The following is a 15,768-nucleotide window of genomic DNA, read 5'->3' on the forward strand; positions in this document are numbered from 1 at the left end:
CATATTACCAAGTGGTATTATTTTTCCTTAAGAACTTAAGAAATGTTACCTCAGTCTATAGCTTTCATGCAGAGAGACTTTGAGAATATGCCATTTTTGTTTTTTAAAATTTTTCTTTTAAATTGTGTGTGTGTATGTGTGTGTGTGTGTGTGTGTGTGTGTGTATGTGTGTGTATGTGCTTATAAGCATGTGCATGTATGTGAGTGCGTGCAGATGCTCATGGAGACTAGAGACTGATCCTCCCAGGGTTGAAGTTAAAAGTGGTTGTGAGCTGCCCAGTATGGGTGTTAGAGCCAAACTCAGGTCCTCAGGAAGAGTACTACATGCTCTTAACTGCTAGGCCATCTCTCCAGCCCCTCTTCATTTCATTAATAATCCTTATGTTCTACTTATCAAGTTTTTAATTTTTCTTCAAATAATTTTTCCATTTTTTCCAAATGGTCAGATTATTGGTACAAGTATACAGATATCTTTTCTTTCTATGTAATTTTTGTAAAACACAGAATTTCTTATTTCATACTCACTTGCCTTTATGGTTTTGTTAACCTCAGAAAATGATGATGATGATGCTAATGATAAATGGAATACAAAGTGTAACAACAGAACTATATCAAAGAAACCACCTGATAGTACCTCTTTGGTATCAAGACAACCTTTATCCTTACATCAATGTAATTTGAAAGTATTCCTTCCTAAAGAAGATAATCAGAAAGCATGTTGTTCAGGTCATTCAAAACATAATTCAAGTGTTGATGTACTTCCTAATGGTAAGATTGTTTGTAAAAATTTATGTAGCTTTTCTTAAGGGCAACAGTTTCTAAACTGCTTCTCAGGTAGCTCTTTTGTATTGGTAACTTGTACTTGCTAACTTCTAACATTTAAAACTACTGGTGAAAGTTTCAACTTGAAGTAAATGTCCTGAAAAATGTCAGATCCATGGGTCCCTAATACTGTTAGTCTAGAGGCAATCTTTAAAAATGAGCAGGACTAAGCTTGCCATTTTTGCTTAGCTTGTAATTTGACAATACCATTACATTTAGTTAGTTAGTTTCATCTTCTCCTTTTCAGGGATATGAGAAATGTTCGTCTAGATGGATGTAGTGACATTTTCAAGCTTATAACCAACTAGTGATTATGATGGTTAGCTTTGATTTTCAAGCTGACATAGTCTAGAATCACCTGGAAAGAGAATCTCAATGCGAGATAGTCTAGATCAGGTTTGCCTGTGGGCATGACTGTGGAGGATTACCTTGATTTTATTGAGTTGAGATGATTCGTCCACTGTGGGTGGTACCATTGCCTTGGCAGGAGATCCTTATCTATTTAAGAGTGGAGAAGGCAAGCTGAGTACAAGCTTGTGTCATTCATTGATCTCTTCTCATGACTCTGGATGTGAGTGGCTATCTGCTTCAAGTACCTGCCACTTTGACATCCTTGCAATGATAGGCTGTAACCCGGAACTGTGAACCAAATAAGTTCTCCCTTAAGGAACAATAAAGAAAATGTCATAGTGCTAATGAACTTGAGTAATGACTGATGACGCTTAATGTCATTACATTGTCTTCCTAATTGATAATCCTGTACTGTAGTCTATGTTGCTTATGTATTTGTTAAGTATTAACAGACTAGAACACAGAACACTAATTGTTAAGCTTAGAGCATGGTAATTTTCTTTCCACAGCCTTAGGTATCCTCCCCACCAGAGTTACTGCTATTATTTGTGGTCATGGTCTCCTTTAGCTGTAGAAGTAGGAATTAATGGCTCCATTGTAGTATATACCCATTCCAATCTTGGGGCTGAGGCTGAATGAATGCTCAGTAGTATGCATTTCCCGAAGATTCAGATGTAAACTGTGACCTGTGAGTACTCCAGTTAGTCTAATTTTTATTAGCATGAATTATGAATAATATAAGTGTCTGAGAGGAACAGATTGTCAAAGTCTTCTCTGTGAAACAGCTAAGTATCTGCTTCATTTACTGTAGATTATTACTTATTTTTTGTTTTTCTTTATTTTGTAGAGAGCCATTGCCACTCAGATCAAAGTCCTAAGAGTTCTCTGAGTGAGATAAAAACTGCTCTATCTCCCAACCTCAGAAGGGAAAAAACTATCACTTCATAATGTGACTAAGAGGAAGAAGTGTGTGTTTTCAAGTGTAGACATATGTGACAAGTTTAGATCATCAACCAATTTCAAGTCCAGGATCAAATTGGAATAATTAGATAAATGGCCATACTAATGAAACAAGAAATAACACACAAAGAAATACACAGTGTTTTCTTGACTTAACTTTTGAGTCTTTCAATGACCCTAATGCAAAGCACAAGGACAGAAGAACAATGATAACTTTCACTTCCAGAAAACTGTGTCTGAGAACCCTGACATGGAGTTAACTGCTACTGACATAGGCAAGATTGTAACAATTTCAAAAGGCAATAAAAATCAAAATAAGAAAAAGGCAGATTGTAGAAAGGAGATTTGCAGAGAAGTGAAAGGTACCTGTTCTGTTAAAAAGAGAGAAAGCTCAAAAAGAAAATGTAAAGATGGTTCAGAAGTAGATGCTGAGGAAAAGGCTGATGAAACCAGACCAGAATGAGTCTCTGGTGTCCTGGATGGCAAAGGGGATTCAGAAAAATCCAAACTGCATTTCCAGTACTGGGCAGCCATCTCAGGTAAACATGAAGAAGAAAATAACCCTCCAGAACAGCTCAGATCAGGAGAAAAGCTCATATCAGGAGAACATTCAAACTACAAAGAGGAGGCAAACATATATGACAGATGAACAAGAGGAAACATGCCCTTTTTCGGGACATTCAGTTAAATTCCTTCAAGATGGTAAATTTGAACTATATCAGAACACACTACATCATAATTTAAGCCTTCTCAATGGGCCTTTGTGATTCATAAATCAGAAAGAGATCATTTATTTCCAAATCGAGAAGATCAAGACACCATTTCTGAAAACCTAGAAGTTATAAATGAATTTCATATAGCTGATCTTTCTATCAAAGAAAATGTATGTGACCATGAGACTCAGACAATGTCGGGCTTGAAAAGGTATGTCAAGAGTAAGCCAGACTTGTGTACAAAGGTGTTGAAAGCTTTATTTCAGACATGTTCATCTAATATAAAGAATTTTTCCTTGGACAGTTTGTAAAAGAGTTCTCTACCTTTGAGTATTTCTTATAGTAAAAACCTGATGCTAGAAGAAAGTTCTACCCTGGACTGTAAATGCATCCTTAAAGTTGGTGATACTCATGAGAAGATAAAGGAAAGCACTTATAATCCCCAACACAGAACACAAAAGTGAAGACCAGGTAGGCCAGAGTTTTAGCATTGTATTTTTTCACAGGATTTTTTTATTTTTATTTTTATTTTTATTTTTATTTTTTTTTTCAATTTTTAATAGATATTTTCTTCATTTACATTTTAAATGCTATCCTGAAAGTCCTCTATAACCTCTCCCCACCTGCACCCCTACCCACAAACTCCCACTTCTTGGCCCTGACGTTCCCCTGTACTGGAGCATATGAAGTTTGCAAGACCAAGGGGCCTCTCTTCCCAATGATTGCCAACTAGGCCATCTTCTGCTACCTATGCATTAGCATTGCCTTCCTTTCACTTAACCAGTGGTGTGTTTTCAGTTGAAACAGGCATTTTTATGAAAATGTTAAGATAGTATGACTATCATCATCTATAGAGAAAGAAGTGAAAGTCTGTACATTGAGAAGGTAATGGATTATCTTGGTCATTTGAAATAAAAAACTTGACTTAGCCTTTAATATAACGTTATCTAGTAATGGCTTTAGGTAGATAAGGCCTCTCTTCATGTGTTTGGAGGAAAGTAAATGTTTTAAATGAATGTATAGGGAATTGTATTGAATTTATTCTACTGAAGACAAGTTTTATAAGAGTGGAGCTCAGTCCAGAAGCTTACATTTAGTGTGATCAGAAAAATGTAAAGGTTACCAGATACAGTATGTGGCAAATGGTTTTAAAAGCAGACACTAAGCTAAGGGTGTATAGTGAGAAATTTTGATTAGAGGAACTTGCAAAGATAGCAAGTAGGTAGCATTTTAGACTAGTGGATAAGCAAGATTTTTAGCATTAGTGTTTACTGTTGTTTAACTGATTTTTAAAATAATAGTTATTATAAATAATCAAAATCAGAGGAGAAAACCCACTAAAATAGCAATCACCATTTACCATATGTACATGGACTTGAATTTATGAATCTTTAAACACATTCTTGAAATAATATTTCTATACTACTAATTCTTCCACTTATTCCTCAGTGTTCAGTCATGGGGATTTCCTTTGTCATCAGAGATTTTTATAACATGAGATATTCTTTTGTAGAAGTTTTTTTTTTTTTTTAACTTGGAACCAACATTTCACTGTGTTTATAGAACACTAGAATTTTGATACTAAGGCTAGTCTAGATAAAAGGGACCCTAAGCAGAAGAATTCCAAGAGCCTGGGTAGTAGGTATGTTGAAGGAATAACGCATCTTTGCTTGTCTCATGGTGACTTTCTCACATGGAGTAACCAGATGTGTATGTTTTGAAAGAGTGTGCAGAGATTGGTGTAGGTGAAGAATTGAGCCATAAAGAGCTTTTGTGATTTCAGAGACAAAACATTGAAGACCTTTTTACTGGTGTCCTAGATAGTTTTATGCCAGCCTGACACAAGGTAGAGTCAATTGCTGTGAAGGACTTTCTGTTGAGAAACACCTCTTGTAGGCAAATCCTGTAAAGCATTTTCCAGATTGGTGATTGATGTGGAAGGGCCCAGCCCATTCTGAGTGGAAACGTCCTTTGGTTGCTGGTTCTGGATTCTGTAAGAAAGCAGACTGAACAAACCATGGGAGCCAGTCAGTAAGCAGCACCTTCCATGGCCCCTGCATCCGCTGCTGCCTCCATGTTCCTGCCTCGATTTCCTTCAGTGATGGATTGTGCTTAGGAACTGGGAGTGAAGAAAACCCTTTCTTCTCCAAGTTGCTTATGATCATGGTCTTTATTACTGTTAATGAAAACCCTAAGTAATGCCTTACAATTGGTTTATTTTACATTTTGGCTCCTCTTTCTCTCAAAATTGAATTTTTTTAAGTTTTAAAATTTGATCACTTTGAATGGTAAACTGTTTTGACCTCATACTTATTTCCATATCTTTACATATGCTTGTACAAATATTTGTGAAAATATTATTTTTAGGTAGCAGAATGTTCTGGTCTTGGTGGATACCAGTTCTCTTGCGAGTAATACTGCTAATCCTGAGAATGAGTCCGAAGGGTAGTCTTTGCACCTGATAAGGAAAAGACAGTGTACCCCTCTCAACCTGAAAGAGCCAAGACTTAATAGGCAAATGTTGCAATGTTGTTAATATGCTTTTGAGGGACATTTTGCCTGGATTAGTATTTGAACACTCCTGCATATCACTGACCCAGATGAATCTGCTACACTGTGTGAACTTGGTAGAGATTAAGTCAAAATGAACCCTTTTCTGCTTTTTCTCTAGTTTTAAATTAATTTAGTTTCATTTAATTTCTATCTTACTACTGTCATTTTAAAAACTTTAATTGGTAGCTATATTTTTTTTAATTTTTTGAATATAATTTACCAACCTATCATACTATAGCTATCACATATATTTATTTCCTATGTTGCTCCCTAGATGTCAGTGTGCTCTATATTTCCTTTGGTCCCAAAGACTAACAATTAAAAATTTTTTTTTTGTTTTAACTGCTGACCTGGTCAGTCAACAGGGTCTGCAAGAGAGAGAGAGAGAGAGAGAGAGAGAGAGAGAGAGAGAGAGAGAGAGAGAGAGAGAGAAAGGACTAAGGTTCAAGAACCTCAAAGAATGGAGACAGGACAGGCTTGATCAAATCTGAAGTCTCGAGTCTTGTTTATTGGAAGGCAACTATGGGTATATATGCACATGCTGAGGAGTACAGCTGGAGACACTTAACCATAAGTCCAGAATGTGTAGGAGAAAAACATATTTTCAGAGTGAGTTCAGCTGTGGTGGGCTGCTTGCAAAAACATCATGCTAGGAAAACAAGTTTCTCATCAGGGTGGAAAAGTACCACCTGTAAGTAAATAGCCCAAGATGGCTGAAGAGATGATAGCCACTTTCTGCTAAGAGTTGGCTCCCAAGAAATTGCCCATATATATAAAGTAGTGAAGAAATACTTCTAGCCCTCTCCCCATTTATCCACTCCTCGGGTTGTATAATTACCAACATTGTGCTCTATTTGATTCAGATGTTGTACTTTTAAAGCATATCTCTGAGTGAGTAAATAGAGAACAAGATTTTTCTGATGCTGGAGAGATAGCTTCATCATTAAAGCACTTTGAACAAACATGAGGTCCTGAGTACAGACCCATAAGTCGCATCAAAGTCAGGCAAACCAGCACTGGGGAGGGAGAGACAGTTGGTTCCCTGAAGCTCGCTGGTCAGTCAGTCTAGTCAGATCTGAAAGTTCCATTCAGTGAGAGACCCTATCTCAAAGAGACTCAATTGAACACACCTCTACTCTACACACACACACATATTTCTTAACAAGGTTTACCACATTAGGATTAGGCAGGACTGGGATTATAGCTCAAGGTGTAGTTTACCCTGAACGAATGAGGCTCTAGTTCACAAAACTATCAATAAATTCTTATTGTCCTTTAATGACTAATCTATTTAAATTTTCTTAATTGCCATAAAATCACTCCTATGACTGTTTACCTTAATTTTCATTAATCAAACAATGAAGGGTTCATTTAACATTTCCCTTTGCTTAATATGTAATTTCTCAATTAGTAAGAAGCCTAGTTCTCATTATCTGAAAATAATAATTACCTGTTTGTATAATTTTAATATATAATTTCAGAAATATTATCCCATATCCCTGTTAAAACCATTTTACCAACTGGGTTTATACATAATTATTTCTGCTGTGGATTAGTTGATTTCATAATTCACTAAGTTCCAGACATTATTGCTTCTCTTCATTGTACTGATGCCATTCTCATCCACACTGTGGTGGAGTACACATACCCCAAAACACAGAGTATTGCCATATTTTTAATTTGTGTTAGTGGTGGGTGAGAAATGCTAAACAGGCACTGTTGCATTTGCAGTTCTGGTGGTAATATCCCTAGGTTCTCTCTATCTTCATCTCTTATTTTTCCCCTGCCTGGTCTTTCTTATCCTAACTGTGCTGCAGTGAAATCAGTGTTGCTGAGTGCTCATGTGAGTTCTATCTAGTATTTATTTCAGAAAGATAATCGCTCTATGACTTAAAGTAAAAACATGACTATATTACAGATTATGGATTTTACTATTAAATTATCTTCTTTTCATATTCAGTGCTTTGCAACTTAAAAGATAAAGGTTTTTGAAAATACCTTTAAAAAATTCCTATAATTCTTGTATTACAGTCCTCAGGTGTGGGAGCTCTGCTTAAAATAGACACTCCTGAAGTAGTCTGTTTTCAACATGACAGCTGAGTTGTCATCATTCATAATTTGTACTAAAAATGTATTGTGTTTTTTGTTTAACATTATTTATCCAGCTCAGTTACAGAAAATGATACTGTCATTGGCTCTGGAGATGCATTCCAGCAGAGAAGGAACCCTGCTTCCCAGCTAACCTTTCTGCCTTATCATTTTGGGACTATGTGCATACATTTCAACCAAAAACCATAACCTCTTCCACTTGTGCATGTGCATGTACACACAGTGTAGAGAAGAGATCTAGTGCCACCTGTAGCACTGGGTACTAGGAGACTGGTTCAGCCCTCTTACTGAGAAATAAGAATGCCTGATGAAATACTAAAAAACAAAGTAAACTTAATGTACTTCTTGGCTAGTATGAATGTAAAAAGGGGTTCAGCCCAGAGAGAAGTGAGCAGAAACCCCAAAATGTAATCTTGCCTGAGGTGCTTGGCTAGTTAGGGAAGCTTGACTTAACATTCTCAGTCAAGGGTCACAATGAATAGCCTAGGGCTTGGATAGAATGAAGTCTAATGCAGATCCTTTCAATAAAGTTGAGCTACTGTCTGTAAGTTCCTACTGACCTCAGCCCCTGGAAATAACTGTAGTCCTGAAGTTGGGAGACAAAACAAATATTCCAGAATGTGTAATTAAAACGAAGCCTTTATTCAGATTTCAGCTGGAATCTGTAATATTGGGATAGTATAAAGACTTGAGTTGAGAATGGAATATAAGAAACCCATAAATTGTAGTTTTACTATTGTTGTAAGAACACCTTCCTCTCCAGCTCATGCATCTCCCACAGGTAGAGTTCTGAGGGCAATGAGTAGCTAGTTCACAGAAAACACACAACCACCCTCAGCCCATGTGCAGTACTTGAGGTTCCAGCAGAAACAGCTGCAGCAGCATCTAGAGTATGCAGGGAATGCCTATGAAGGAGAGGCTTGAGGGTGCCTAAGATGGTGAAGGAAAACAGTGACTCCCAGAAAAGCACATACAGTGTGACTTCCCTGAGATAACTAGGCCTGCTGTAGATAATCCAAGTACTAGATATGCAGTAGTGGGTCCTGAATAGTGTAGAGAAAAGCTTGGATGCTCATGCCTCACCCACATGACAAAGCTGTGTCTAAGGAAACTGATTACTAGAAATTTTCTTTGCATGGGAAAAAATTAGCTTAGAATTATTATTGCTAGTTTTGCTGTTTCTTTTGTTTTGCAGGAAGATGAGAATATGAAGTCAGTTGTTTGAGTTTGTATATGAAGAAGTCTTCTGTTTTGTTTTTTTGTTTTTTTGGCCTTACCATTATTATTAATTTTTGAGAACAAAACTAAAAGGTGGGTCTGGGGGGGCAGGGGAGATGTGGGATAGGAAACTGGGTCTAGTGTCCCTCCAGAGTTCCCCTGTGCTCTGGGCAGGCAGACACAGGCTTTGGGGGGCTGCTGGGATGCTCTACTACAGGGCCCTGGGTGAGCATGCCTGACTCATATGGTGGGGGGGGCGTGGAGAAGGGGCAGCCCCCAACCGGGGAAGCCCCTGGGGCTACCTTGCTAGTACCCCAGGGTTGCAGGAGGGAGGGAATAGGGGAAGAAGTTCCCAACACTGACCAGAGTGTGCAGCGGGTCTTGATGGAGCAGAGCAGAGAGACTCTATGGTTTAAGAACTTTATTATAGAAATGCAGGGGAAAGTGAGAAGGGAAAGAGGGAGCGGGGAAGGCTAGAGAGAGAGAGAAAGAGGGAGAGAGGAGAGGAAAGAAGAAGACAAAGAGAAAGGGAAGAACAGAGAGAAGTGAGAGGTAGAGGAACAAAGGTGTGAGAGTAAGAGAATAAGAGTAAGAGAGCGTGGTGGGGCTGAACACCCCTTTTTATGGTCTTCACTGTTGCTAGGTAACTGGGGAGGAGTTTAGCCTGAAGGTCAGAAGCTTGGGCCATTGCTTACATGACCACTGACCATGCTTCTCTTGTGAGGGCTGTGGGAGGTGGTACCGTATGTGGGCTGGGGCCGGAGTTCCAGGAGCGTGAGGGAACGGGAACGCCTACCGTGTCATGAAGGTGAATTATGACCATCAGGGTTCAGACCTCAGCTTGACTGGAGACCAGCCTGCAATTCCCCACAATTAATTTATTATTATTATATTTTTTTATTATTTTAGATAATAAACTTTTTTAAAAAAAAAAACATTGGTCATCACTTAACTTGTTGATTTAAATTTCTATCAAACTCATTTAACCAAGCAACTATTCTTTTTTTTTTTAAGATTTATTTATTTATTCATTTAATGTATATGAGCACACTGTAGGTGTGTTCAAACACACCAGAAGAGGGCATCAGATCCCATTACAGATGGTTGTGAGCTACCATGTGGTTGCTGGGAATTGATCTCAAGACCTCTGGAAGAGCAGTCAATGCTCCTAACTACTGAGCCATCTCTCCAGCCTGCAACTATTCTTATAGCCAATAGATAGTTCTGCTTTGGTTATCTTGTATATCAGACTATCTTGTCTTTTGCCTTTGAGCCATTCAGTTACATGAAGATCATAGAGGATTTGAAAAAATCATCCCCTGTCTGAGCCTGGTTTTGTTCTCTCACCATTCTGCCTATGTTAGAAACTCTTGTTAGGCGGCAGCCTCTCTCAGTTACAAGGTGACAGGATGACTGAGACAGAGGTAGCTGTCATGGTTAATGGCATCTCTACAGAATTTAGGGTCACATAGTAGATACACTCTAGGCATGTTGAGAGTACTTTTCCAGATTAATAAAGGTAGGAAGAACAGCACCATCCCACAGACTGGGGCCATAAAAGAAATAAACAGAGAAGACAGGCTGGTCACCAATATTGATCTTTTCTAACCTGGTGAAATGTGATTGGCCACCTCACATTCCTACTGCCATACCTTCTCCATCGTGATGGATTTTATCCCTTCAAACTGTAAACTTACTCCCTTAAATTACTTTTCATCAGATATTTGTCCCTGCAACCAGAAAAGTAGCTAATAGCCTAGCTTTCTACACATTTAAATATTATTATTATTATCATTATTTAATATATCTTATTTATATATACATATGTATGTATGAATATATAAAATATATGTATTGTGTGTTTATGTGTGTTGTGTACATATATGTGTGAATATATATATATATGTGTGTGTGTGTGTATATATATATATATATATATATATATATATATATATGCTCTCTGTTTTCCTCATGAGAATTCCAGGANGGAACTCAAATCATCTGCTTTGCTTTTTGCCCATTGAGGCATCTTTGTGAGTCCTACATTTAAATTTCAGACTAATATATAGAGTTTATTGTATGGTATATATATATATATATATATATATATATATATATATATACATATATATTCACATAAACATATATATACATATCTATGTGAATGAATGCCTTGGGGGTAAAGGGGATACTGCTTGTGTATGTAAGAGAGAACCACAGGAGCTTGAGTTACAGGCAAGTGTGAGTGGTTGGAATCAAGCTCAGTTTGGCTGGAAGAGCAGCAAATGCTCTTAACCACTGAGCTCTCACTCCCAGATAGGTAAGGTAAATGGAGGAGCCTGTTGAGTCCAGAAGAATGCACTGAGTCCTCTAGAGCTGGAGTTATAAGAGGTTGTGGGCCTCTACATGGTTGCTAGGAACTGAACTTGGATTCTCTGTAAGACCATGAACTGATCTGTCTCTTTAGCCCATTTTCATTTATTATTATTTTAGTAGTAGTAGTAGTAGTAGTAGTAGTAGTAGTAGTAATAGTAGTAGTTCTCCTTGTATCTGAGTCCACTACATAGTTTACCACAGTCACACAGTTAGGCAAACTTTAGCTGATGGAGGTATAAATTTTCTGAGATAATTTCTGGCTAATAAAGGGATAGACCCACTAATCTGTGAGCACTTGAAATAGTCCTTGAGATGTCCTAATATGACAGGTTTGAGACCTGTTTATTGCAGGAGAACAAGGCACAGAATTCATCCTAACATTGAGGATTACATCTTTACTGCTAAAACACAGGAACACACCACCCTGCCTGTGCAATGGAGGTTGGAGGCCTTATTAAAGGAGCATTTACACTGTGGGGAGGGTTGCAGCTCCAGAAATACTGTTTAAGAACTTCTGATGCCCTGGTTCCTATAACAGTATAATTTTTTGTTTTCTTTTTTTCCCTACCCTTTAGAGATTTTCCTTCATTTCTTTCTCCCATGCAAATTTCTTCATATTTTATAGCCAATCCTTTTCTTTTACTATTGGTAGAGTTTGATCACACACACACACACACACACACACACACACACCCCACACTAAGTTTCTGGGTTGTAAAAGTACCCTTGATTTCACTTTTTAAAAATGTTTAAATTGTGTGTGTGCACACATACATACTACAGAACATGTGGAGTGTCTGCTCTCTGTTTTCCTCATGAGAATTCCAGGACGGAACTCAAATCATCTGCTTTGCTTTTTGCCCATTGAGGCATCTTTGTGAGTCCTACATTTAAATTTCAGACTAATATATAGAGTTTATTGTATGGTGTGAAGTATACCTGTAATATTTTACTATTTCTTGTGATTTATTGATTTAAAGAGCTCGTATCTGTTTATTGGTTTGAAGGTTTTAGTGTTGTTTCCATGTGCGTCAACTGTTGATATTCCTGTCTTCTATTCATTTATATATCATTTTATGACTAATTCTCTTTAGAATGTCAGTATTTTCCTCATAGGTTTTACAAATCTTTTAATAAATTTTTCACTAGGTATATTGTCCTTCAGTGGGGTTGACACAGCAAGGCTTTCTCTTCAGTTCTCCTAATTTACTGTTCGCATATATGAAGATTACTGAATTTTGCATGTTGATTAATAAACCGTGTTATGGCTCATAACAATATTTTCTAGTCATACTTCTTGAGCCAAGCTATCTGACCCTATTTTTGTGATTTGATAACTAATAGAAGTTCTTTGTTCAAATGCCATGAGTTGGTGAGAAAGAAGTTTGCTTAAGGTCAGAAACTTTGGAAAGTGATAGAACAAAAGCATTCATCTCCCAAGACAAATATCATGTTTGGGGACTCAGCTTAATTTTTTTTGTTGTTGTTTTGTTTTTTGTTTTTTGTTTTTCAAGACAGGGTTTCTCTGTATAGCCCTGGCTGTCCTGGAACTCACTTTGTAGACAAGGCTGGCCTTGAGCTCAGAAATCCGCCTGCCTCTGCCTCCCGAGTGCTGGGATTAAAGACATACACCACCACTCCTGGCTTGGACTCAGCTTTATAGGAGGGGCAAGAGGGCATGGTGGAAAGGAAGGGATAGGAGCAGAGGTGGCAGAGGAGTCCTATATTCTGGACATTCTTCATCCTGATTATGTTTTCTCTTTTCCAGAAGATCTTGATAAAGCAGCTAAGTTTCATCTCTTAGGCCAGTCCCTATATTCTTTAAACAAAAGAAATGTTGGTTTCTTTTTCACCATTAATAGCCAAATACCTGTAGAACTCCTTAAAAGTGGAAAGAGGATTGATCTGTGGTGGCTTGTCCCTGCCAGGCAGATGGGTATGAGTGCTGGGACATGTGGCAGAGAAAGTTAGTTCATCTCAAAAAGGAAGCAGGCAGATTAGGGTTCTTTGACCCACTTTGTCCAGCTAGACCCACCTACTAAAATAGGGCCACCAGCTGGGGAAACCAAATATTGAAGACATATGCCTGTGGGGTGCATTCATATCTGAATGATTACACATAAACACTTTTCACTGCAAGTTAACCATTTTACCTGTAATTAACAAGACTGTCAAATAGTTGGCCCTCAGTTTGACAAGTCTGAAGACCGAATAACTTAACTCTTTAAATCTAGAGAAAAGTTACTGGTTAGTGAGTTTGAGATCCTTTTCCTAAGAATTTAGCCTGCAGTTAATTATTAACAAAAATGTCTTTTCCTGGAGAACTGGGAAAAATAAGAAAAGACATAATTTTAAAACACTAGGCAGCATCATGTACAGCTAAGCCATATGAAATCAAAGCAGGTGAAGCTGAGGAATTTTATTTTCCTTGATTAAAATTCTTCAGGCTTTCCTGGCTTTTCTTATCTTTCTTTTCATGTCTTTTTCCTGAAAATGTTTGTTAGTGCTGGAAACAGCATCTTTATCTTGTTCCTCAGTTCTATGAGAATGCCTCTCCTGAAAAGGATGGAGGTTTTTATGTCCAGAAAATGTGTACTATACTCATATTGCAGCATAAACTATTATTATTTGAGTGGTTTTTGAAAAGTCAATTGGTACTGACTTTGTCAAATGCTGCATGACATTCTCCAGGAAGTGAAAGGGTGGAAATAAAAAGGGTGAACCTCAGGCCTCTCTTGTTGCTGGTGTTCATGAAGGGGTGTGAGGACACTGCTACTCTGGAGCCAACAATTGCTGCTGGAGTTGGGTGGTTCCAGGGTTCCATTGGTGTGCCCAGATCAATATGGCACATTTTCCTCATTTCCTTCTGTGTGGGAAGCCACATTCACCATTATAAGATGGCACCTGAGCCTGAAGGGCGTCGGCCAACTAAATGACAACAAACTGACAACTAACTGACAACTGTTGTGCACATGCTCAAACAGCACAGATGATGAGTCACAGCTCAAGCCCGGACATGCAAATGAGGGTATATAGTGAGCACCAATCATAGAGTGACACATTCCTCTTAGGCCTATTTAAGCAGCAACAGTTTTCAGGCTCGGGGTCTTTTCGCTTCAGCAATAAAACCCGTTTAAAAACGTCTGCAGAAGGATCCTGTTGTGGCGCGTCTTTCTTGCTGGCAAGTTAGGCGATCGTGACACTTCTGTACTTCTAAGACCCTGCATTGCCGAAGATTAAAGGGGCCTGGCAAGAGCGAAAGACGATTTGCAAAATCCTGGCTCTAAGGCAGAGTAGAGAAGTATGGGTGGGAGTCTGAGTAACACTAATAGCATGTGTGTGTGTGAGCACACACACCCCCACACACACACACGCACACATACAATGGTCTAGGAATATTTGTCAGTGCACTGATAGAAAAGAGCTATTGATCCTGAAACTGTGTGGTGTTTTAGCCTTTTGCTTTGAAAGAGGCTATCACCGTGTACCTAGGGTGGTTTGAAATCGGCAGACTTCAAACACATAATATCCCTAGCTTGACTTCCAGAAGCTGAAATTACAAATGTGAGCCAGCACATCTGGCTAAAGTCCACTTTTTAATGCCTGGCAGCCATTGCCTCAACTGTCACTTGATACTTGCCTGTATGATACCAAGACTGAAATGTTCTGTTCTTTGCTAGCTGTGATGGTTTGTATATTCTTGCACCAGGGAGTGGCCATTTCGAGGTGTGGCCTTGTTTTAATAGGTGTGATGTGGTTGGAGTAGGTGTGTCACTGTGGGTGTGGGCATAATACTCTCACCCTAGGTGCATGGAAGTCAGTCTTCCACTAGCAGCCTTTGGGTGAAGATGTAGAACTCTCAGCTCTGTCTGCACCATGCCTGCCTGGATGCTGCCATGCTCCCACCTTGATGAGAATGGACTGAACCTCTGAACCTGTAAGCCAGCCCCAATTAAATGTTGTTGTTGTTTTTTTTTTTTTTTAAATAACACTTGCCTTGGTCATGGTGTCTGTTCACAGCACTAAAACCCTAACTAAGACACTATCCGAACTACTGTCTAGTGGACACTGGAGGAGAGAAGTACAGAGAAAGAAAGGACCTCCTCTTATTGCTTACACTTTCTGTGGGTTTCACCTTAGTAACTGCATTCTACCCCACAGTGCCAGGTGCCAGTTGGTTGTGGTTGCCAGCTAGCTTCAGCACTCCCAGAATCTGCCTAATGCTCACGTCTACAGTTGGGCATCTCTGTCAAAGGCCACAGCCTGTCTTTGCACAGGACTCCTCCCTTGCATGCCTCTTTAGAAATCTCAAGTCTAGGTCTTGAAAGACCCTCTCCTGAGGTATTGGCAAAGACTGAGCAGTGCCATCCCTCAGAAGTTTCCCAGATATCTAGGTCGTAATTAATCCAGACACTTCCATTTGTTACCACAGTTGCCCACTGCTAGAATGTTCCATTTGCATCTTCAGCAGCATGTGCTACATGGGTAAAAAGACTTGTAAAGACATCTTAAATGTTCACCAATTTTACTGGTACTGTGATACTGATGTTCTTGTTCTTAAATAGATTTACGGACATAATAAAGAAAATAGCTTAATTTTTTAAATACTTATTTTATGTGTATGAGTGTTTTGTCTGTTTGTTTGTCTGTATGCCTGTGAATATCT

At 38.5% G+C, this 15,768-nt stretch overlaps 1 pseudogene; it reads left to right on the forward strand.

Moving 5' to 3' along the window:
* Nucleotides 1-533: 533 nt before the first annotated feature.
* On the forward strand, nt 534-3,057 carry LOC110314970 (annotated as a pseudogene).
* The last annotated feature ends 12,711 nt before the right edge of the window (nt 3,058-15,768 follow it).

The sequence above is a fragment of the Mus pahari genome, unplaced genomic scaffold (genome assembly GCF_900095145.1).
Source record: "Mus pahari unplaced genomic scaffold, PAHARI_EIJ_v1.1 scaffold_9879_1, whole genome shotgun sequence".
NCBI lineage: Eukaryota > Metazoa > Chordata > Mammalia > Rodentia > Muridae > Mus > Mus pahari.